The sequence below is a fragment of the Sabethes cyaneus genome, chromosome 3 (genome assembly GCF_943734655.1).
Source record: "Sabethes cyaneus chromosome 3, idSabCyanKW18_F2, whole genome shotgun sequence".
NCBI classification, from domain to species: domain Eukaryota; kingdom Metazoa; phylum Arthropoda; class Insecta; order Diptera; family Culicidae; genus Sabethes; species Sabethes cyaneus.
Window position 1 is genome coordinate 121,786,331 of NC_071355.1, and position 22,869 is coordinate 121,809,199.

Here is a 22,869-nt window from a genome sequence, read left to right on the forward strand (position 1 = left end):
GCAATGCGTCAAAAATGGCACAGAAAAATATTCCGGAGCAAATTACGTGCAGCAAAAAGGAAACGTATTTAAGAAGTACCTTGCGTACAGTAATCGTGGCGGGATGGCACGGTGTCTCATTGACTTCATTACATATTAACTCTTGCAGAAGAAATCCAATCTGGTGACACCCCGAAACGGAGAGTTGCTATTTGCTGCTACGCAGAATTTCATCACTGGTGCTTTTCTGCTAACGCAGAAAGATCAATTCCTTACTCGAGAACAGATTATGCAATTGGCTGCCTGCATGCTGTCCAGTCCTTATACTAATATGAAGATTGACCTGCCAAAACCGGCCATAGTCAAGCCGAGAAAAATATGGATAGGCAAGCAAATTTTAAATTTGATACTGAAACCGAACAGGCAGTGCATTGTAAATGCCAATCTCTCGAAGAAAGGTCGCTATTATACCAGTGGCAAAGATATGTGCATCAAGGATTCGTGGGTTTTCATCCGTGACTCCGAGCTGATGTGTGGCGCAATGGATAAAGGTACAATGGGATCTGATACAAAAAGCTGTATGTTTTACGTGATTGTGAGAGATTTCGGCGAAGACGGCCATCCGGTCGATGTGGCGATTGGCTTCCTATTTTATGATGAATCATGGTTTTTCGTTTGGAGTCGGGGGTGTTACCTCTAACCGAAAACTGCTGGGTGAAAAGCAGGCCTTGCTGAAAATGACTACAGACGGTGTGACGAGTACATTGCCGAAACAAAGAAGGGAATACTCTAATGTCAGCCAGGTTGCACGGCGGAAAAAACAATAGAAGCAGTGATACTGAAAGAACTTTCCAGCATTCGAGAGCTGACAGCTGCTTGCTTCCGCGAGCTACATCCGACCGACAGTTCCCTCATTATGGCCCAGTTGGATTCGAAGGGCTCTAATGTTAATATTTCTCAGATGATAGTCTATGTCGGACAGCAGGCCATCAACGGTCCAACGGGTTCGAGGATCGGGCGCTGTCATATTTTGAAAAATTCTGTAAGTATACTTTTTATTGTTCATTTAAAAAAAACAACATCCAATCTTATATATGCTAGTCTTAATGCTTAAAAAAAATCTACAATGACCAACATAAAGCGAAATTATCGACTGGTTTCGAAACCGGTCTCAATCAGCGTCACTCCTTTTGAACATTTTTCTTGTACTTTTTGCCTTCTACTATATAAATATTGTGCATTGCAAGAAATCTTTTCATTCTCGGAAAGTTCATAGCAAGCTGTCAAAATAATTCTGTATTGAGCGAAGCTGACGAATTTTCGTTATTTGAATATCGATATTTTTCACATATCGATACGTATACTCAGCTGAAAGCATAATCAGCTAAATTGCTCGCATCACGTGACGATCTGCATTTTACATTTATTTTTAACACTCCGTATAACGTGTTAACATTTACAAAGCTGTTATATGCATGCCGAAATTAACTATTTCGAAAAAAAACTATATCGAGATTTCGTCCACGAATATCGATACCAGTTATATCGATACATTATCACCCAATGCTGACCTCGCCAAATATTGAAGGATGTGCTTTTGTCCAGAGCTGCCATTCAAATAGATTAATTTTTATTGTTTAGATATTTGCAACCCCTTTCCGTACTTCTTAAATTGTGTTACTATTTACACATATTTTTATACTTATGATATTCAATGGATTTATATAATACATATTTTTGAATGTAAAAGGTTAAAAGACGTTTTTTTTATGTATTTTTAGTTGCTAAAGCATCAGTAACAATTGCACATATAAACCAAAAAATATTTGGCCACCTTTCGTTGTTCTCTTTGCGGTGATTGACGATGCGGGTTACCGCCGCAACAGGATGATAATTTATGTAAATAACCGCAATATATAGTATAAAGGTATAGAAATCACTTGGAAAACCGGAAATGGAAAGAAGGTCCTGCAGGCCGAATGTCATATACCATTCGACTCAGTTTCGAAAACTGAACATTTTCTGTGTGTGTGTATGTATGTGTGTGTGTGCGTGTGTATGTGTGTGTGTGGGTATGTAACGCTTTCAATCTCACTCACTTTTCTCGGAGATGGCTGGACCGATTTTAATGTTCTTAGTGTCAAATGAAAGGTCTAGGTGTCCTATAGGTTGCTATTGAATTTCATTTTGATCGCACTTTTAGTTCAAAAGTTATGTATAAAAATACGAAAAATATGGAACTTCATTATCTCACAGGTCCCTTAACCAATTTGAACAAAATTGATTGCATATGAAAGAGGAGTCTTGCAAACCCTTAACTTCCAAATTTCATGACGATTGGCCTTGTAGTTTGAGAGTTACATAAAGAAATGTGAAAAAATAGTATTTAAAACATATTTTTGAAACATATAAACATCAATTCAATGTAAAACATCACGCATTTTATTTTAATTTGAAAATTACTGCTGAGATCTATCCCTGGGCATGGCATAACCTTGAGGATTGCTTAACTGCAACCAGGTCCCAGGGCTGGTCTGTATCTTTACACAAATGAAAGATGCACACTAGTGATGCCAAATGTGGTGAAGCCTACCCAAAGTATTTTTGAATCAATTTATTTGGCAGAACGTTCAAAATAGTAGCAAGACGTTTGAAGATTCGATTTACGAATCTTAATTTATATACATATATCTATTTTCTATTGATTCAGGGCTTTTGGTAAGGTTAATCACAAAGATATTACCTTTGACTTGGCTTGCCCGAATCGCGAATTTTAATCTATCCAGGGCAGTTGCCCAAGGGGTTTTCGTCTTTTTTTCTTTTTTTCAGTTTGTTTTTGCTGGAAGACCAAGTAAATGTCGGCAATCTAAGATGACCTGAACAAGAAAAGAATCTGGAACAACATGACAACAACAATAATATGGACCAATAACTGATTCAGGTGATGTGACGGGCTACAGAGAATCCAGGTAAAGCTAACAAAGAAAAAGGCAAGAGAAAGGTAAGCGAACCAGTGATATTCATAATTTATAATGTTTTCTAATAGGTGTAAATATTACTAAGTTTATTATTATTTCTTTAGCGAAAAACATAACATAGTTGCATACTAAATGAAAACTTGCCTAGAAGCGGGTGTTAGATTGGTCGACAGTAACTCAAAAATTCATTAATACATTTGGCAATCAATTGAGTTTTCTTGAAGTTTTCAGAAGTATTAAGCGAACAAAGTTTAGATTTACGTCAATGCAATGCATATACTGCCATTATGAACATATCAAGTATGTACACTGTTGATGGAGACATGCGCATGATGTTAGTAAAACAATAATTTAGTGGGTGACATTACCTCTAAAGACTCAAAAAGACAAGATTTAAAAATTCTGAAATCCTACAAAGTATCTTAAAATTGATGAGGCATTACCAAATTCAAATCCGTTTCTCGACTTGTTTCTTAGTTAAGAAAGGAGAAACGTTCGACGTTACGTACCTACTCATCTGACCTTATCACTCGTCTTCAGAATCATATTCAGCCACCATGCACAACTACATCGCACTACAGTAAACTTATTTTATTTTCGAAACCTATCTAAAGACAGTACTGGCCAACCAGTGTTCAACCGGCCAACATAGGCTAGTCCGTCTGGAGTACTGCTCTGCAAGATAGAAGTTAAAATTTAGTTTTTGGGTTGAGCCTTGAAAATCAAGCTGCCGGCAGCTCCACCTCAACACCCCACAAAAAAAAAAAAAAAAAAGAAAATTACTGCTGAGATCTATCAAACGAAACCGAGTTATTTAAAATCGGACGGTTCATTCAAAAGTTATTCAAACTTTAACACTTGAGCACCGTATATTAAACCGTTAAAACGTGTGAAATCAAAACATATCAATCAAATATTGATTGTATTCAATGTATGTATGTATGTATGTATGTATGTATGTATGTATGTATGTATGTATGTATGTATGTATGTATGTATGTATGTATGTATGTATGTATGTATGTATGTATGTATGTATGTATGTATGTATGTATGTATGTATGTATGTATGTATGTATGTATGTATGTATGTATGTATGTATGTATGTATGTATGTATGTATGTATGTCTGTATGTATGTATGTCTGTATGTATGTCTGTATGTATGTATGTATGTATGTATGTATGTATGTATGTATGTATGTATGTATGTATGTATGTATGTATGTATGTATGTATGTATGTATGTATGTATGTATGTACGTGTGTATGTGATGACAATTTGCAATTTTCTAATTTGCATTGAAATTCAAGAAAAGTGAGAAACATGTCAATTGTCTGAAGTTTTTGAAGCCTCTTAGTGTAATACGAACTCTGAAATTAAAGAAAAGAAAAAACTTTTACCGACTAAATTCCACTATTTAATATTCATTCGCGACAGATACGTATACGCTTTGAAATAAGGCACCGATGAAGCCTGCACGTCTTAGGCGAACTACGTATCTGTTGCAAATAAATATTAAATAGTGGGATTCAATCGAAAAGTTTTTTCTTTCTTTGATTTCAGATTTCAATTGTCATTTTCTTCACTTGCTGTTACTCACAATTGTACAAGAAAAGGCCGCCTGTAGACCCGTTAGAGGGTTATTTTCTAATTTTCTATATATATTCATTCAAGTCTGCAAAAATTATCTTTTGTGTTAACATTATTTTTCTGTTCTGTTCAGATGTTTCTGAGAAATTAAATAATGATTATTGTAGTAGAAAGGCTAGGTCACGCCGCTAGGTGGATTAATTCGGGTTTTTTTTGATGAATTGCTCCAAGGACTTCAGTCATTTTTCTTGTATTCTTCTGTTAAATATTGAGTAGAAAGCAGGGAATCGTAAATGGATTTGGATATAATTTAAATTGGATATAATTCCCTATAACCCGTTAACCACTAGCTCACACAACTACTAGGTGAAAGCTGTTGGTAAAAAGACTGTCTAAAATTGGGTGCGCCTCCTAAAAATAGAAAAGTTGGGTAATGTTAGCTGAATAATTACACTTCATATTCCAATTGTTAAATAAGTTCTAGGAAAAGTACCTACTTGTTTCATAGTAACAGTTTTCCGAAAAATTCCGTCCTTTAAAGGGTACGTATAAAAGAATTAGAGGAAACTCTGCCATAAGATTTACACGGAAAAGCAAATCAAACAGTTTTATTTATACGGCCTAACATAACAGCCCCATGCTGGGCAATTTAGGCAGCATTGGCAGCATCGTACCTGACTCCAAATTGCCGTCGCTTGAAACAGTTTGATTTTAGTTTTATTTATGTACATTGGGCGAACCCCTGCGCACGGGCATAACCTTGAGGATTGCTTAACTGCAACCAGGTCCCAGGGCTGGTCTGTATCTTTACATAGATGAAAGATGCACACTAGTGATGTCAAATGTGATGAAGCATGAACGTATACATATAGCGGAAATCACTGCCATGGTGAAATAACAGACAGAAATCCATTTTTATAGGTATAGATTTGTATGGGAGTCCCCCTTCTCTTTTCCATGTGTGGACTCATTACTGCGACCAGTATAGTTGATCTATTGTAAGGTGTTTGCTGTATGACCTGCACTGCGTTTCATTTTGCTATAATCGCTATTGAGTGAACGATATGCTTATTTTAAATTGTGTGCGTGCTTGCGTGTATTGGGGTTTACCCTTCCTTCAAAGTTTGATCTACTTTACCCACTTATTACTCGCTGCCAGCACTATCCCATATTATAGCCGTCCCTGGCGAGGACTCACCCGTACCACTGACCAGTACACTTAACTATAGGAGGGACATTCGCACTATCAAGAGGCTTCAGATGGTAAATATAGAATTCAGCACGAAGGAAGGGTAAGTGGAGGGGCCTGAAAATAAACCCATGCTAAAGTCACTTGACATCAAATTACTTGATTCTACTAAGATTCGAACCCACGACCACTCGCTTGTCAAAGCAGACTCGGTAACCCCCCCCCCCCCCCCCTCTTAGTGGGGTGACAGATCTCTAACCATCATAAGAACCTTACCTGGCCCCAAAAACCCCTGAATGCTAATTTGCACGCCGATCGGTTCAGTAGTTTTCGATTCTATAAGGAACATACGGACAGGCAGACAGAAATCCATTTTTATAGGTATAGATTTTGCTCACTAAAAATAACGTACTTAAACGTTATATTTCAAGTGCCAGTGGTACGCAATAATTGTATTGTGAAACTGAATTGTTATTTATGCAACTTTTTATTGTCAATTGCAAGGAAAATTCTACCATCCAAAGTGCGATATCGCTCATAAAAGTGCTATTTTAACTTAAATCGTTTCGGTCTCTTCGGTGCACTTATTACTTGGAAGATAACGAAAAAGTGCGCCGAAGAGACCGAAACGATTTAAGCTAAAATAGCACTTTTATGAGCGATATCGCACTTTGGATGGTACAATTTTTCTTGCAATTGACAATACAAGTTAAATGCAATAACGAAAGCACAACTTATAAAAAGTCATTATCGATATTAGCTGCATATGCGTTATAAACGAATAAAACGTATGGTTATGTTTTATTTCAATAACATGTATATTAGCAGTGAGTCAGGTAAAACAGTAGTCTGGTAATTGTCAAGACAACGCTCAGAATCAACATCATAAATCGCCCAGGTAACCAATAAGCATTAAAATAAGCAGTAAATTAGCCATTTATTAGCATCCCTGGCGTTTTATACTGCAGGTTGTTGTTTATCAGCTTTTTGACTGCATAACTGTTGTAAATTGGCATCCACAATTCTATTTAAATTCTTCTTGTTGGTAACTAGCTAGAAATAAGCATTGTCAGCACTATTAGAGGGCTAGCAGTAAAGTAACCGCATATTTTGCCAAAATAGCATTTAAGTAGCATTTAAGGCAACTTAAATGCTTATTGGCTTGCTTTTAAATTGCATTGGAAATGCTTATTGGTTACCTGGGTCTTGTCTGGCAGCTGGTAATTGATAAACCAGGCTGGAAGCTATCGAAACACAGAATCGGTAAACCAAATGCAATTCCCAAGTCGTACACAACAAAATCAGGGACCGTCACAGCATACCAGTTCAGGCAACTCCAGTGCACATAGACATAATGCTTCCACGGCGACCTAGAATAACACGTGAGTCGTATGAATATCAAGACGTGCGTAGTACATTGTTTGACTGATTCTTTAATCTATTATTAAAGACGACCAAGATTGCTCGGGGATTTGCGTGCTAAATTTCGGAATAGCTACATTTCTTCAACATTCATACACCATCCCAGTGCAACATTTGGCATCTTTGTGACGAGATTTGTTGATAAAGTTCTATCTAGTCGACTGTCTTAGGAAACTCATCCAATCAATTCGGTTGAGTTATTTTTTTCTCTTTATTTTTAAGTTGCATTGCTGAATGACATGCAGATAATTGATTGTATGGACCATGCAAGAGTGTGTCGATCACCATAATTATAATAAAAAAGAGATTGTTTTTGATAAACTTCCGACAACGCGAAGTACCAATACCAAACTGCAGATGTTCATGTCATATTTAACTGTTGTAGCTTCATATTCAATCAATTTCGTACAAGCAGTTGAAACATTACTTAGTGGGTTTTCGTCAGTTTTGATTTGAATATTGAAAGTAACGTTGACATTAGAAAGTTCTGGTTTTGCGTAAATAAGTGCTGTTATTGAGTTATTTTGAATGAGAGTCACTTTGACTTGTTTTAAAATATACGTATTTTATTTACTCACTTGTTTTTAACTTAACAAACGTAACACCGCAATACGGTAGAAAACTGCGCGCTTACGGAGGTATATCCAAAAAACTTTCCGGCGTGATTTTAAGTTAACTGAATATCAAATCTTTAGCAACATTACGGAACCAGCCTGCGACGTCGGCACGTATGGAAATACGGCAGTGCCAGCTCAACCAGTGTGATGCCTAGATACCAAACATCGGTGCGAATGTCATACGCAGGCTTCACAGGATCTATTCACTCCGGCACCATATATGCCGCACACCCAGCTAATCTTAGTTTTGTATCTGGTTTGTGATCTAAAGACCGGAAAATCAAAGAGGTTCTATTTTGTCTTCTTCGAAAACCAGCGATCGACGGTTTTAACGATTGAATATGAACGATAATATGAACGTTGAATTAAATTGTTGAGCCGAATGATACGGGAAGATCAAGTTGAGGACTATAAACCACCGAAAGACGATATGTCTGACGAGGAGATAAGTGTCAGTTGTATATAGAAGGATGTGCACAAAGTATAGTCAGTTTATAAATAAGACGGTCTATTAGATAACTTTAACGTATTAAGCCATTTATCAGAGATTTGAATGTGTTAAACATTCTCGGAGATATGAAACATTGTATTTGAACATATAGTTATAACATAACATGCTGTACATAAAGAAATGCTTCAAGAATAAATTCTGCGTTTCCCGTTCCAGTCGGGCCAATTCGTTCACCGTTACTGTGTTAGTTGCTCTCCGTGATCCCTATAGCAGCTGCTAATCGTTTCTCCCAATACGTAATTTTGCCGTAAAATTCATTCATTCATTGTCACTTTCATATTTTTATCAATTTGTTGAATGGTAACATTCAAATGGTCCATTGTCCTTATACATCGGTCAGGTTAGTCTTCCAGCAATTCTTGTCACGCTCACGTCCCTTTTACGGGACCGCAGATGCCAGTGAACTCGCTGGAACCACGCGTTCGACGTGCTCCGCTAAGAGGCCGATTCTGTGGACGCAGTTGCTTTTCTTGTCCGGCAACATATCATTTCTTATTGAAGGTTGTTTCACTAGAAATGCTCTCGCTATTCATATTCACCAGGTGATTAAATTTTCTCATTTCAAAAGAAACTTTGGAAATTTAACAAAGGTCTTATTAATAGTTCGTATTTAGACCTTTGTATTTGGACCTTTGTTAAATTACCAAAGTTTCTTTTGAAATGAGATTTTTGGACCAAAAGATGACCCAACCACGACGGCATTCCCCTGCTTCTGAGGTAAGGGCTGTGCACGTTGATGATGCTTATATTGAAGAATCGGCCTTTGATTCTCAACCTGCACATTCGAGGATTGATTGGCCACCACCCAATCACCCATGTCTGCATCTCGCCCATCACTATGAAAGCTATACCCAGTTCGTGTGTTGCCGCAGCTCTGGTAGATGGTATGTCCATCTCTGAACGTACGTACCGTTGAACTCTTCCTGCACATCTTCTGCAGCGCTACGACGTCGAACTTGCGGCTCTTCAATACGTCGGAGAGCACTCGAGTGCTCCGATGGAAGTTGAGAGATCGGCAGTTCCACGTCCCGAGTTTCCAATCCATAGTCCTTCTTCGCTTAATATATGGCCATGGAATTCGGATTTTGTCGCTTCAATACCATCCTCACAGAGGGTTATCAACTTCGGTAGCATCTTATTAAGTCTTGCTTCAGTAACAGTTTGCACTTAACACGGCATGTATACGTATCTCCAAGTGACGTTCTACATGATCCACCATATCCTTCTTAGTAAACCATGTGATGACATTGTACGGATCAAGTGTCTCAACCGTCTCAACGCCATGTATCAACTATATCGGTCGGAGAGAATGGTGGACTTGCTGTGTATGATTGAAAATCAACCGGGTCGGATTTTGATCGGTTAACATCAGAGCGAGTTGATTGATATTGATTTGGCTACGTACAGTGAGGCGGTGATTGTCCCGGCAGGACAGAATGGGTGTGAAATTTTGCGGAGTCACACCCGATATCTAGGCGGTGATCGTACGAAAAATTACCCTGCGAGATCCAAATTCGCTGTCTGTCGAACATGAATTGACGACGCATTCCGGGAGTTTGTGATGTGCAAGGCTTTTATTTCATTTTTAGTGGCAGACAGTGGAGCCGCAACTATTGAAATTTTCACCGTCTAATTGTTCTAGGCTGGCAGTTGTTTCCCCATTAAAGCAGCTTCGGCTCGTAGATACGGTTGTGTCGATTTTACTGCCTCCCCTTGCAACTGGGACTAGCTGGTTGAGCGACTGGCCAAAGTGTATCAGGGTGGCAACTCAATCTGTGATTTCAAATTCCTGGTTTTTTCCCGGTTTTCCTGGTTGATTTTTGAAAAATTCCTGGTTTTCGAATATAACTCAAAATTAGCATCAAGAATGGAAAAATACAAGTTTTTTGTGTTGAATATTATGCTGGAAAGTTTGTCGGGTTATCTATTCCCTTTTACTAAATGTGAAAGAGTAAACATAAAAATTTATATTTGCTACACTGACTAGGATTGAAACCAGCGGTGAGTCTTCTCTAGCAAATTTTTCTCATGAAAATGCGTCGGCGACGTTAGCTAAAGGCAAACATTATGAGAAAAATCGGCGAAAGAAGCAAAATCGGACAAGATACTTTTTCTCGTTCGGGTCTGTCTTTTGCAGACCTGCGGTTCCAAGTTAGGATGGTAAGCCGTCATTTTACGGCATCTTTGAAAGATGCACTTTTCAGAGGCCTGCGCAGGGCTCTGTATGCCATTCCCCCAAACTCATTCATGCCTACTTATAAGGGGCATGGATTAAGATTTTGGGTGGAATGGCTTAACTCTTGCAATTCCGCATGACGGATTAAACGCTTTGCTAGGTCATCCCCTCGGGGGCGCTAAGTTTCCTAACTTAGTTAAAAGCTTTATGCTCTTTTCGAAGACGACCAGTATCCCTTCGGGAGTTGAGATGCTTTACTGGTTTTACCGGTATTGCCAGGCACTTTTCCAATACCGAATTACCGGTTTTTCCACGATCAAAAACCGGTATTTTCTTGCATGATTAAATAACAACTCAAGAAGCTTAAATCGCTGGTAAAACTTTGAAAGTGTATTGTTGATAGTTCTCCCAGTCGACCTCGAGGTATGGTGCTGGCCTAATAAGCCAGTCGTCGTATGTTCGAATCTCGACTGAGAGAGGCTGTTAGAGTCAATAGGATCGCAGCAACTGGCCCTGCAATTGCCCTGCACTCTAAAAGCTGGCTGCGAATTTTGTCGTATAAAAACAGAACGTCAAGTTTCGAAATCGGAATGTATCAGCTAGGCTTTGCTTTGCTTTTTTTAGTTCTACAAATAATAATTCAATCATGTAATTTTTTTCAAAGGGAAACCTCTGAAATACCTCACTGTTGTCAGCATAGAGCCGGAGTGCCTCGTGCTTTTTAAGCAGTTGTCTCCATTCAACTCAGTTCACTCCATGGGTCACTCATCGCTAATTTCCCAGCAGTTACAAGTCGCTTTTGATCTGGTTGAGCAATCTAGCACGTCGATCCCACCGAGTACTTGTGGGGTTGTTGAAAAGACCCGGTTTTGTCGCACTGTCATTTGGCATCCTTACGACTTGCCCAATCCACCGCAGCCTACTGACTTTGGCCAGATATAAGGGTAAACGGGGTAACAACGCCCGCCGGGCTAATACCGCCCACCATGTTTTTACAGGGCCTTGCTCAAATTGGTGTTAAATGTTGATGACAGTCATATTACTGAATGCGTTCGCAATATTTTACAATACCTTGTACAGCAATATCGTATAAACTATCGGAGAAATAAATAAAAACAGATTTTTCGTTATAATTGTTTCGTTTTTTATAACTTTGTTCCCGCAGAACCTAGGGTCTATTTTATTCAAAACGTTAAAACTTTTAGTATATCCAACCCATATCGCATCTCTGATCCTGTCTTCATCCGACAGTACCTAAATTAGGTAACTGTTCATGCAGTTTTGTTGAAATAAATAGTGAAATGTGTAACTCGGTCATTTGGGGGTAAAACCGCCCACAACGAACGGCGCAAGACCGTTGTACAGAATGCTAGTGCGCTAAGGAGATTTTTAAAATAATTGCATAGTTTGGACCAAAGAATCTCAGATTTACATAAAGCAATATAAATGTGCTTAGTTTGTAGCTGGTAGACTGTTTGGAAAAATCTAAATCGCCAATTTTCCCGCGGGCTCTATGGACATTTTCTTGTTTTCTCAGTTATAGCTTTTTTCAATAATTCCTCCCTCTTGGAACAAATATCATGGAATAAACATATTTTTTATGAAAATATAGCAAATTATCTTAGCAATGGAAAAATAATATGCATCTGCTTTATCAATCAGAACAATTTGAAATGTCAAAAAATGACCCACCCGATAAATTGTAGGAACTTTAATACCCATATTGTTATATTTTATCTTAGATCCTCTCTAGTCCTTAAAGATTGACTCCAGGATGCCTAACCCGATCCATCTTGTTGTCTAAAGAAACTATACGGTATCAATTTCAAGACTGTTGGTACCTATATTACTGATATTCTTCCAATACGAGTGGTTGCCGGACACTCTTTCGAATTTGCGAATCTCGGGGAACTATGTATTGTTTGATAGCAAACTGGTTCAATTTGTTTAAATTAGATAAATTCACGAATCCAATGCCACCAGTTTCATTCAAATCGGTTGAATATTGTTAAAGTTGCGGTTTTACCCCGTTAGTGGGCATGTTTCACCCCGCATGGAAAAAATACTCTATTTTTTGGAAGTGTTTCCAAATCGCAATAAAAAATAGAAAATCATTACAAATATTTATGTTTTTATTTTTTACATGTAGGTAATAGATCAATTGTTCATTTAAAGCAGATAGATTAGAAATTGAGCTACAACTTTTTTTTATACAGGTGGTTTTGCTTAGGCGGGCGGTCTTGCCCCGTCTACCCTTACGATTGCAATCTCTCCAACAAGTGTATGTAGTTCGTGATTCATAAAACGTTCCCTCTCTCTGCTTTCAGTTTGTGCTCCGCCAAATATCATCCGCAGCACCTTCCGGTCAAACACGACAAGAGCGCGTATTTCCATTGTGAGTGACGTCACAGCTTCAAGTTTGTAAAGAACTACCGGTTAAATGAGAGTTTTGTACATTGTCAGCTTCGTACAGCGGCGTATGCTCCTTGATCATAGCGTTTTGCGAAGGGCAGAGCAGGTCCGATTTCCTGGATTTCCTACTTGAATGCACCAATTTATTAAGAATATTGCGCAACAAAAAAAAAGTGCGATATACAGTGAAGCTGTTCAGAAAATCTCTAGTGAAAATTGACAGAGTATTCTAGAGAAATGTCAGAACACACCACCGAAGAAGGATTCGTTCGGGTGCTAATACAAACTGGAATAGAAATAACTTTCTGATTAGTTAGAATAGCCTGTTGACAGGACTGAGCCAATTCTACGTGCTCCAATCATCTCTTCGATCTAAAAAGTAAACATACGCTGTACTAGTTATGCGATGAATAGTTCATGAAGAATGAAGAAATGGTTGCATTGCCAGAACCAGTCCAAGCTGCTGTCGAATTGCTGTAACGGAAAAATTGCAAACTCTACGACTCTAGAGCTGCTCTCGGAACACCTCTCAGGTATCGCACAACTGCTGTTCGATTTACTGTATTGGTAGTGGTAGAATTTCAGAGAAAGTTCATATATTTAAATTTATTCGTTTTATAATTAACCGCCCTATTCGTGATTTAAAAACAAATGACTTTGTAATATTCTTCAAGACATCAAGGATGTTTTGCTAATAAAATTCTGTAAGGTACTTCCTTTATCCGAGGACACTGAATGAAAATTCTTTGCCTCCGCAAATTTTTTCATTAGAATTTATTCATTAACATTTGTTCTCGTTTAAGAGACAACATGATAAATTCTCTTGGCGTTTTAAAACTAAATTTTTTGACGTAGGACTACGTCTTACGGCAAGTTTTGAGATAGGGTGTCATTCCAAAAAATCGAAAAATGCGAGCGTCACGAAAAATGAAAGGTTTTGAACGCTAATAGCTCAGCGGTTTTCCAATCGATTTTCAATATTCTTACACCAATCGATCGGTAAATCTTCTAAGAATTGACCTAAATGAAGAAAAGTATGGATTCAACATCAAGAACTATTGAAAAATTGAAAATAATGAACCTATGTTTTACCAGAATTCTCGCTTCGTGATTGGTTGGAAGATTCTTTGCGATGATTTAAACCTATACCAATTTGATATCTGTGCTTGGGAAGTACGCCAGAAAAAGTGACAAAGCCCCCTCGTGCCAACAGATTTCTTACGAACGCGAATCAACCTAGTCCAATTTGATGTCTGTGTTAGTGAAGTGTGCCAGAAAAAATGACACAAGCTCGTCCCAACAGATCGCAAATTCTTTACTGCGAGACTTTTAAACCTCGGCGAATTTGATATCTGTGTTGGAAAAATGTGCTACAGCTGTAGTGTTCGGTTATAATACGACTCTGTATGAATACGCATGCTTGCCGATGCCGTTTCATTAGAAGTGTAGTGAAAAGATGTGCTGTTGATAAAATAGGATTGAATTGGTGAAATCCCTTCAACGTGGGGAACCATGGGTAATAAAAACAATCTTTAATTTCAGTAAGGTAGCAGGAAAGCAATAGCTTGTGTTCTTGATTTTGTTAAATTGTTTTCAAATGCACAATCTTTTGAGAATTGAACGTATGCAATGTTACTACTTTGATAAATGTTACATACAACGCATGTAGCATGTATATATGTTGCATAAAGCATGTAGGGTGATTGATCGTGGTTCGGCCTATTCTCACTGTTTCACATAGCACACATGGACTAATGCACGTATATCTACAAAATCACAATGTTTTTCGAAAAAAATTTAGAGTGTTTAGGAAGAATAACTAAAGACGATTCTATTTCTTAATTTAGAAGAAACTTTAGAGGGCCAGTTGAATTATAATTTGATTTTTAATGACAGTCAAATTATGATCCTGGTTCGGCCTATGTTGATCGTGGTTCGGCCCATCGATGACCTTGGTTCGGCCTATTCCAATAAAAAGTTTCTGAAACGAATGTTTTTATATATTAACCAATTATAAACGGTATAAGCTTACTTTTGGTGCCTAATATAGTATCTCACTTCAATTTATCTACCTAGCAGTGTTAAATGAGCTTGTACATGGTCAATATTCTAACTATTTTGGGTTATATAAATTCAGATAATTTTTTACTTTCTTCGGAAGCATTACAAATAGTACAGATGTATTTTTGGGTAAATCTAGTATCTTTTTTCACTTTATCTACCTAGCAGTGTTAAATAAGTTAACTTTCTCCTCCCACTTGACCTCAAGGTACAACACTGATTCAACAAGCCAGGCGTCGCATGTTATAATTTCGACTGGAAGAGGCTGTAAGACTCGATAGGATCGAAGCACTAGTCTCGCAATTTTCCTGTATTTTAACAGGTGCCTTCGAAGAAAGACAGAATTTACATTTAATTTCAGCATGTTTTCAAATAGATCAGTGAAAATAGCTGCTTTTGAAATCACAACTGTGTTAACAAATAACCGGTCATACACCGACGATAGTCGTTGGTTTTTGCCCTAATTCAGGGACAACAAATAATCCTAAATTTCTATCGTTAAAAGAATAGAAATTGGCGAACCGAAATACTTTTGAAAAATTCAAAAGGTAAAGCATACTTTTATTAAAAATTATTTACGAGCGTCTTAGTAGAACTCACGAAATATCGCGAACTAATTGAAAATGAATTCCTTTTAATTCTACTATAATTTCTGCAGAAATTTGCCATGCTGATGAAGGTTGCAAGTCGTAACCGAAAAACGCGTATGAAAGTCAAATTATAGTAGAACTAAAAGGAATTCATTTCCAACTAGTTCGTAATACTATACTTTTATTGATTTTTCGGTAGAGTTCCCACAATCATGCATTTTTTTCCAGATAGTATTTTTCTGGATTGATGAGTAAATTTGCTTACATGAGCATGAAATATTTATTTTTCAATACTTGGCTCAACAGCTATGAATTTTTAAAATAGGGGGTGTACATGAAAATCGGGAAATTTCCATTAGAGTTTTCTAGGAAAACACGATACCATGAATTTTTTAAATATTGTTTCATGCACAAGCCCTGAAGTCGTGTACAAGGTTGCATAAAATTCTGAAACATTACAATCCAGTTTGTACGCTTCTTTGGAAAAAATACCCTCATATTTATTGTTAAGAAAAACTCAATTTTAGGATGCTAATAATTTTGTTTCTGAAATGCATGAAATAATAAAATATGGCATAAAACACAACATTTAGATTTAACACAAGTGGTACGTACAGCCAGAAATTGGTTAAAACGTGGGCGAAGCGCGGCGCCACTAGCGTCGATTCAGTGAAGCTGATAGGCCGAACCACGATCATTTGTAGGCCGAACTAAGATCAAAAAATTAAAATCGTATTTTCTCAATAAGTCGTAATCTCGCTTTTTGTTTGGAATAAAACGATCCAATAATGGAAGAATATAGTTGAATCTATATTTTAAAATTGTTTTCAACCAATACTTCACAGACTAAAACACTTTCTAGGCGTTTAAAAAGAGAGCTTTGATGACGACATTAGAAGCCGCTTTTACATATGTTATAACTTTAATTATTTGAGCTAGTTACATTAATTTTTATGGCAAATAAATGAAGGCAATGCATAGGAAAATATTATAAGCTGCTTATAAAATTATTTTACCTTTAAATCTGTAAATATTTGATGAATTATCGATGATTATGCTAATGGGCCGAACCAGGATTAGTTTTTGCATAGGCCGAACCACGATCAATAACCCTATACATGAAGAATCGAATGATTACAAGCATGAATACATGCTACTATCACTACAAAGAGACTTACGTAGTCCTGCGTCACCTATATATGCGGTCGTGTCTTGTACACAACCCCTCTGATTTTTAATGAACTAGTCAATTAGTTATGCCGAAAGAAATTGAGTACCATTGATTATGGAAAGATCTGCTTCAAATCATAAAATTTTTAAATGTAGTTTTCGATTATTAACTTTTAGCGGTTTTCATCAATACCGAAAAACCGGTTTTCGAAATACCGCCCAGTATTGGCATCTCTATACGGGAGTATAGGTTTTCTTTTATCTAAATGTTTTTGTGAAGATTTCTTTCCCCCGTCCAAACCCTCCCATTCTTCCTGATCCTTTTCCCTTCCCATCAGGGAAATGATGATGAGAAGCCAAAGCGGCGAGGCACAAATGTCCAAAATAAATATGAAGAACGTGCCACCCGAGCTAAAAATACCTTCTGAGGATTGAAACCACCCGTTTCCATAAGTTAACTCAATCTAGTACGATTAACTACTTTAAAGAGAAATTTCGTACTTATTTAAAATTTAAGTCATTCTGTAACTCGAATTGAGAGCTTGCTTTTCAATTTTGTAAAATTAAGAGTTGCGGAATGTGGCCACAGATTACTTCACAGACCCTTGCCCAACAACTTGTCTTGCCAGTTGGCTCAACGGGTAAGAAAAGCTAGCAGCTTGTAGCTCCAAATACTGGAACTAATCGAGGTCCAAGGGGCTTACGAGGCTCAGAGCGAATAAACAATAAAAACGATCGTATCCTGATTCCAAACACGGCGAAAACCAAGATTGAGTGTGCACGAACCAGGGCGACTGAGACAGCAACCCATCAATGATACTCCAAGCTGGAAAGAGCTGTTCAGAAGTTCTGTAAACGCGACAAAAGAGCCAGGGTCAACTAACTAGTTGAAGAGGGTCACTACCAGCAGACATATCCACTTATTGTAGAAAATTTTTGCTACCTTAGTTGACTTAGCACCAATGCGAGGATGTCGCCACGGGCAGAGCTGGCTAATTACTGATCGACCGTCCGACCGACCGAGACAAGCCTAACTGTTCATCTAAGCATTTAAACAACTCTTCCGTGTGTGTGTGTGTGTGATACAATCCATCGCCCGCTGACCGGCAGCGCTTTTATGTAAAAAAATTACTTGCATCTTTTAGTTAGAAAGTTTGTCTTCCTAAATGCAAATAATTTTAGTCCTGGCGATAGAAGGTGATAGCTCTATTGTTCATCCAACGACCCATTTCTAGAATGCCTGGATATACACGCACATTCCGAAGCCGCCTTCATAAACAATAAGCCCCGCATGGATACTTTTACATATCCACACTTCCAGAATAATTTTCATTATTCTGGCGCGTATTTAATTTGACAAAATCATAATTATAATTTGAAACAAGCAGCATGCGAAGCTGATTTGAAATAGTTCTCTTCCATACATATACCGTTTAAGTTCTATTTTGGAGATATTGCATTAAACACGAAATTTCATTCATTCAAATTATCCACTTTTATAATTTTAATCAAAATACAGCCGAAGAGAACATTTCAGTTGCTCAGCTACACATTTCAAAACTCTGCTTAACTATTTTAATTTTCATGCATAACAGCATCATCTGTACCGTAGCGCCGCCTACATGTCAAACGAAACCCATATTCGTCAATAAACATCGAAAACAATTGGCATCTCGAATTATTTTTTATGGGGTTTCTATGACATGTCATCGGAAACTACTTTAAGTTTGAAAATGTACTTATCCGTGCTTATCCTTTGTAAATCAGCGGGATTAGGAAGCCAACAGCACTAAACAACACACGCGCGCAAACTGCAGAAATAAATACTGAGTTTTAACACTGAAAATTTCGAAAGCAACGGAGCGATAAAATAAAAACAACAATTCTGAACCGGGCTGCCAGAACTCCAAGCATTTAAACAACTCTTCCGAGTCTCAAAATCTGCAGACTAGAAAAATCAGCAGCGCGTGATGCCCACAGTACGTCGCATCGACCGTGTCAACCCGGAGGTGCCGTCATTAATAGAAATTGTATATATGAAGTCTTGTAAATCACCAGGAATAGTCTGTATTTTAGCCGAGATGCTGAAATCTTGCCCAGTATCGCCATCGCAAATGTTGCATCAACTCTTCAGCAATATCTGGGAAACTTCAACATTTCCGGTGGATTGGATCCTTCTGTGAGCCCTAAAAGGGTTGCTACAGGAGTAAGACAGGGTTACAAACCTTCATCGCTACTGTTGCTCGTCGTTATGGATAAAATTTTAATTGGCTTTGATACCAAACCTGATCGAGGATTACCCTGAAACTTTTTGACAATGGAGTACACTAGAATCTCGTTTTACGTCCGTTCATTTTACGTGATTTCGTTTTACGTCACTTTTTTTACGTCCAAATTTTGAATTAACGTCCTCTCGTTTTACGTCCAAAATTTGAATTAACGTCCACTTTTTTTACGTCCAAAACTTGAATTAACGTCCTCTCGTTTTACGTCCGAAATTTGAATTTACGTCCTCTCGTTTTACTTCCGAAATTTGAATTAACGTCTTCGGGAAATGACTGCCGCCTTCAAGATGGTATGGAAAATAACGCAGAATTGACTCACTACGTGGCGCTAGTGGGAGGGGGGGCTCCCATACAAATGAAATTCAAATTTACTCATAACTCTAGAACTAATCAAGCAAAAGGAACCAAATTTGGCATGTAAGGGGTTTTGGAGGCAAGATTTTTTTCTATAGTGAATTTAGGCCTTTGCCTTCTTTAAGAAGGGGGATCCCATACAAATGAAATATAAGTTTCCTCATAACTCGAGAACTTATCAAGCAAATGGAACCAAATTTGGCTTGTGGGTGTTTTTGGAGACATGAATTTATTTTACGATGCTTTGAGACCCCTTACCCCTGTGGTACGAGGATAAGGACTCTCATACAAATAAAACAGAAATTTTTTCGAAACTTCCCGAAGACCGTAACTTTCTAGATAGCCAGCAGCGCAACACACCGCTTGTATAAGAATGCTACATATATGCTAGCGCCACGTAGTGAGTCAATTCTGCGCTATTTTCCATACCATCTTGAAGGCGGCAGTCATTTGAGTAACCTTCCCGAAGACCGTAACTTTCTAGATAGCCAGCAGAGCAAGGTACAGCTTGTATAAGAATGCTACATATACGCTAGCGCCACGTAATGAGCGAATTCTGCATTATTTTCCATACCATCTTGAAGGCGGCGGTCATTTGAGTAACCTTCCCGAAGACCGTAACTTTCTAGATAGCCAGCAGCGCCAGATAGAGCTTGTATAAGAATGCTACATATACGCTAGCGCTACGTAGTAAGTCAATTCTGCGCTATTTTCCATACCATCTTGAAGGCGGCAGTCATTTGAGTAACCTTCCCGAAGACCGTAACTTTCTAAATAGGCAGCAACGCCAGATAGAGCTTGTATAAGAATGCTACATATACGCTAGCACCACGTAGTGAGTCAATTCTGCGCTATTTTCCATACTATCTTGAACGTGGCAGTCATTTGCGTAAACTTCCCGAAGACCGCAACATTCTAGATAGTCAGCAGCGTAAGATACAGCTTGTATAAGAATGCTACATATACGCTAGCGCCACGTAATGAGCGAATTCTGCATTATTTTCCATACCATCTTGAAGGTGTCAGTCATTTGCGTAAACTTCCCGAAGACCGCAACATTCTAGATAGTCAGCAGCGCAAGATATGGCCTGCATAAGAGTACTACATATACACTAGCGCCACGTAGTGAGACAATTCTATAATCCATACAATCCGACGAAAAGCCCTTGATCTGCTAAACAACTTTGTCGAAGACACCAACGTGCTATACGGTCAGGATCACGAGTTATTCCATGTTGGAACCAATTATGTCAATTCGTCCACTTTTTTTACGTCCAAAACTTGAATTAACGTCCTCTCGTTTTACGTCCAAAATTTGAATTAACGTCCTCTCGTTTTACGTCCGAAATTTGAATTAACGTCCACTTTTTTTACGACCGATTTGATTTACGTCCCCCCAATAGTGGACGTAAAACGAGATTTGACTGTACTTGACTCTTTATTTTATTTATCCGTCGAGGAAAGGAATTTGGTCGCATTGTTGCGCGAAGGAGTTCATTCTGGCCTGTGAGCTTTGCTTTTTGCGCCACGTGCTATGATGTTGGAACTTGAAATCAAGCTTGCCAGACTAGCAACTTTCTGCACTTGTTACGTACCGTCCTGGCAATAATGGCAAGTTTAATTCAAAACTGGAATGCTTTCATTCTGCATCAAATGCACAACGAATTCTTGGAGGCGTCTAATTTCACAAATTGTCATAAATAGTGTTTTGTGGGCGTTTGAATAGAATTATTGATATTTAAATTAAGCATTGTTCACATATTTTAACAAAGTCACTTATAGAAGTAAATCATTTTTACAGATAACAATAGCAGCTGCCGAAGATTAACCGAGATAGACCAAGTTCTAGCGGATGGTCAACTAAAAAACAAATCAGCTCACAGCAAGGCGAACTGTTCGCTCTCTGGTTCAAAGCCACCAGCAGTTCCCGAGATGACGATGGCAAAGGCAAAACCGACGTAGGATGGTAGCGTTTCGGAGCAAAAGAGCGATGAAATCGCGAGTGTCGCGGAGAAAAAAACCAACTATCCGCGGCCGGTGTTAGTTTGTCGTCTGCGCTGCCGGCCGGAACCGGCAAACTTTCGTCTGACGGTGACAGTTTTAGCTCAAGTACTGGATGGCTTTGGATTGTGATTCTGTGGATCTAGTTTCATCGGTTTTCTGTCGATCAGCAAGATAGTGACAGTGTGGTTGGGTACAGTTGCGGCGCGATTAAGCTACTTTTTTTTCTCCTAAATCAAAGTCGAATTCGGTACTGTCGTGGTCGCTACTGTATCCCAAATAAGGCCAAACACATTTCTGGACACGAAACGATTACTAGTGCTTTGATTGCTGCGCTGAAGCATGGCAGTCAAAATTCGTTCAAAGAGCGCAACAATCCAACAATGCATATTCTGGCGTGTAATTTACTGACCCGAGGTTATAGCGATAAAAACAGTGGTCGGAAACTTTGGTTCGTGCTTACAAAGACGATGTGATGAACGATCGTATTAGAGTTGATTATGAGAATTGCGCCCCGTTTACCGACAATTGCGTGGATGATTTCGGAACGAAGATTCCACCGAAGTGGATGTCGAAACAGGAGCTCAGTACGTTGGACCCGAGTACCGGAAACAATTTTGTTTCCATCGATGATAAGCATTCAACCGATAGTGGCAAGCACCTGATTGCTCAACTCGTAACTTCTTGAAGATTCCCTCGCTGGCTTGCGATATACCGGAGCTACGTTGCTATCCTGTTGACTTTTATTCTGATAATGTAACCGGTCATAATGCGAAAGATAATGAAGTTCTATCTAACCTGGTTAGATGAGACTTAGAACTAAGCCGTTGATTAATATTTTTATGATTTGTCTCAAAATGAGCAACTGTAAGAAGAAAAAAAATCCTAACTATAATAATGAAATATATTGACATTCAAATAAAAAATAAATATATAAATAAAAAATCTGACAATAGAATAAATTTGAAACTTTGATTTTTGTTAGCTATTTTCTCTAAAAATCCCATCGAGAAAAGGTGATGTTTAACAACATTACTGAAAGATTTTGAGGGATCTTCGTGTTCCCTTAATAATGTATATGCTATTGCGGTTGCTGCGCCGAAAGGATTGCGACTGCTGAGCTTCTGTCTAACTGGTCAACAACGATGCCACCGATGATGGCACGCACCATGATTCAGCTCTTCCGGTATTTTTTACGTCCTCGTAATCACTGCGGAGCATTTCCAAGTGACACCATACACCCTCCCTCAGTGATCCAGTATCGATGTTTCGCTTTGAATGCTAAAACGACAAACAGCAATGGCAATGACTACGTTAAGCTGACATTTCATAGAATTACACTTACCGCCTTACCGTATTCACTTAGGTTTCGAGAACGGTCTTCCGAAGTGGTTCCTGCTCGTAGTAACTGCTAGTAGTGACGTGGTCCGGAACGCGACCAACAAACTCCTCCATTGCCGGTATTCTGTACGAAAGCTGGTTTATCTTACCATGGTTAGGTAAAAGTATAACGGCGAGCCTCCGATAAAG

The 22,869-nt window shown here is 38.4% G+C and overlaps 1 pseudogene; it reads left to right on the top strand.

Moving 5' to 3' along the window:
* Positions 1 to 268: 268 nt before the first annotated feature.
* LOC128740092 (DNA-directed RNA polymerase III subunit RPC1-like) lies at positions 269 to 22,027 on the top strand (annotated as a pseudogene).
* Positions 22,028 to 22,869: the final 842 nt, after the last annotated feature.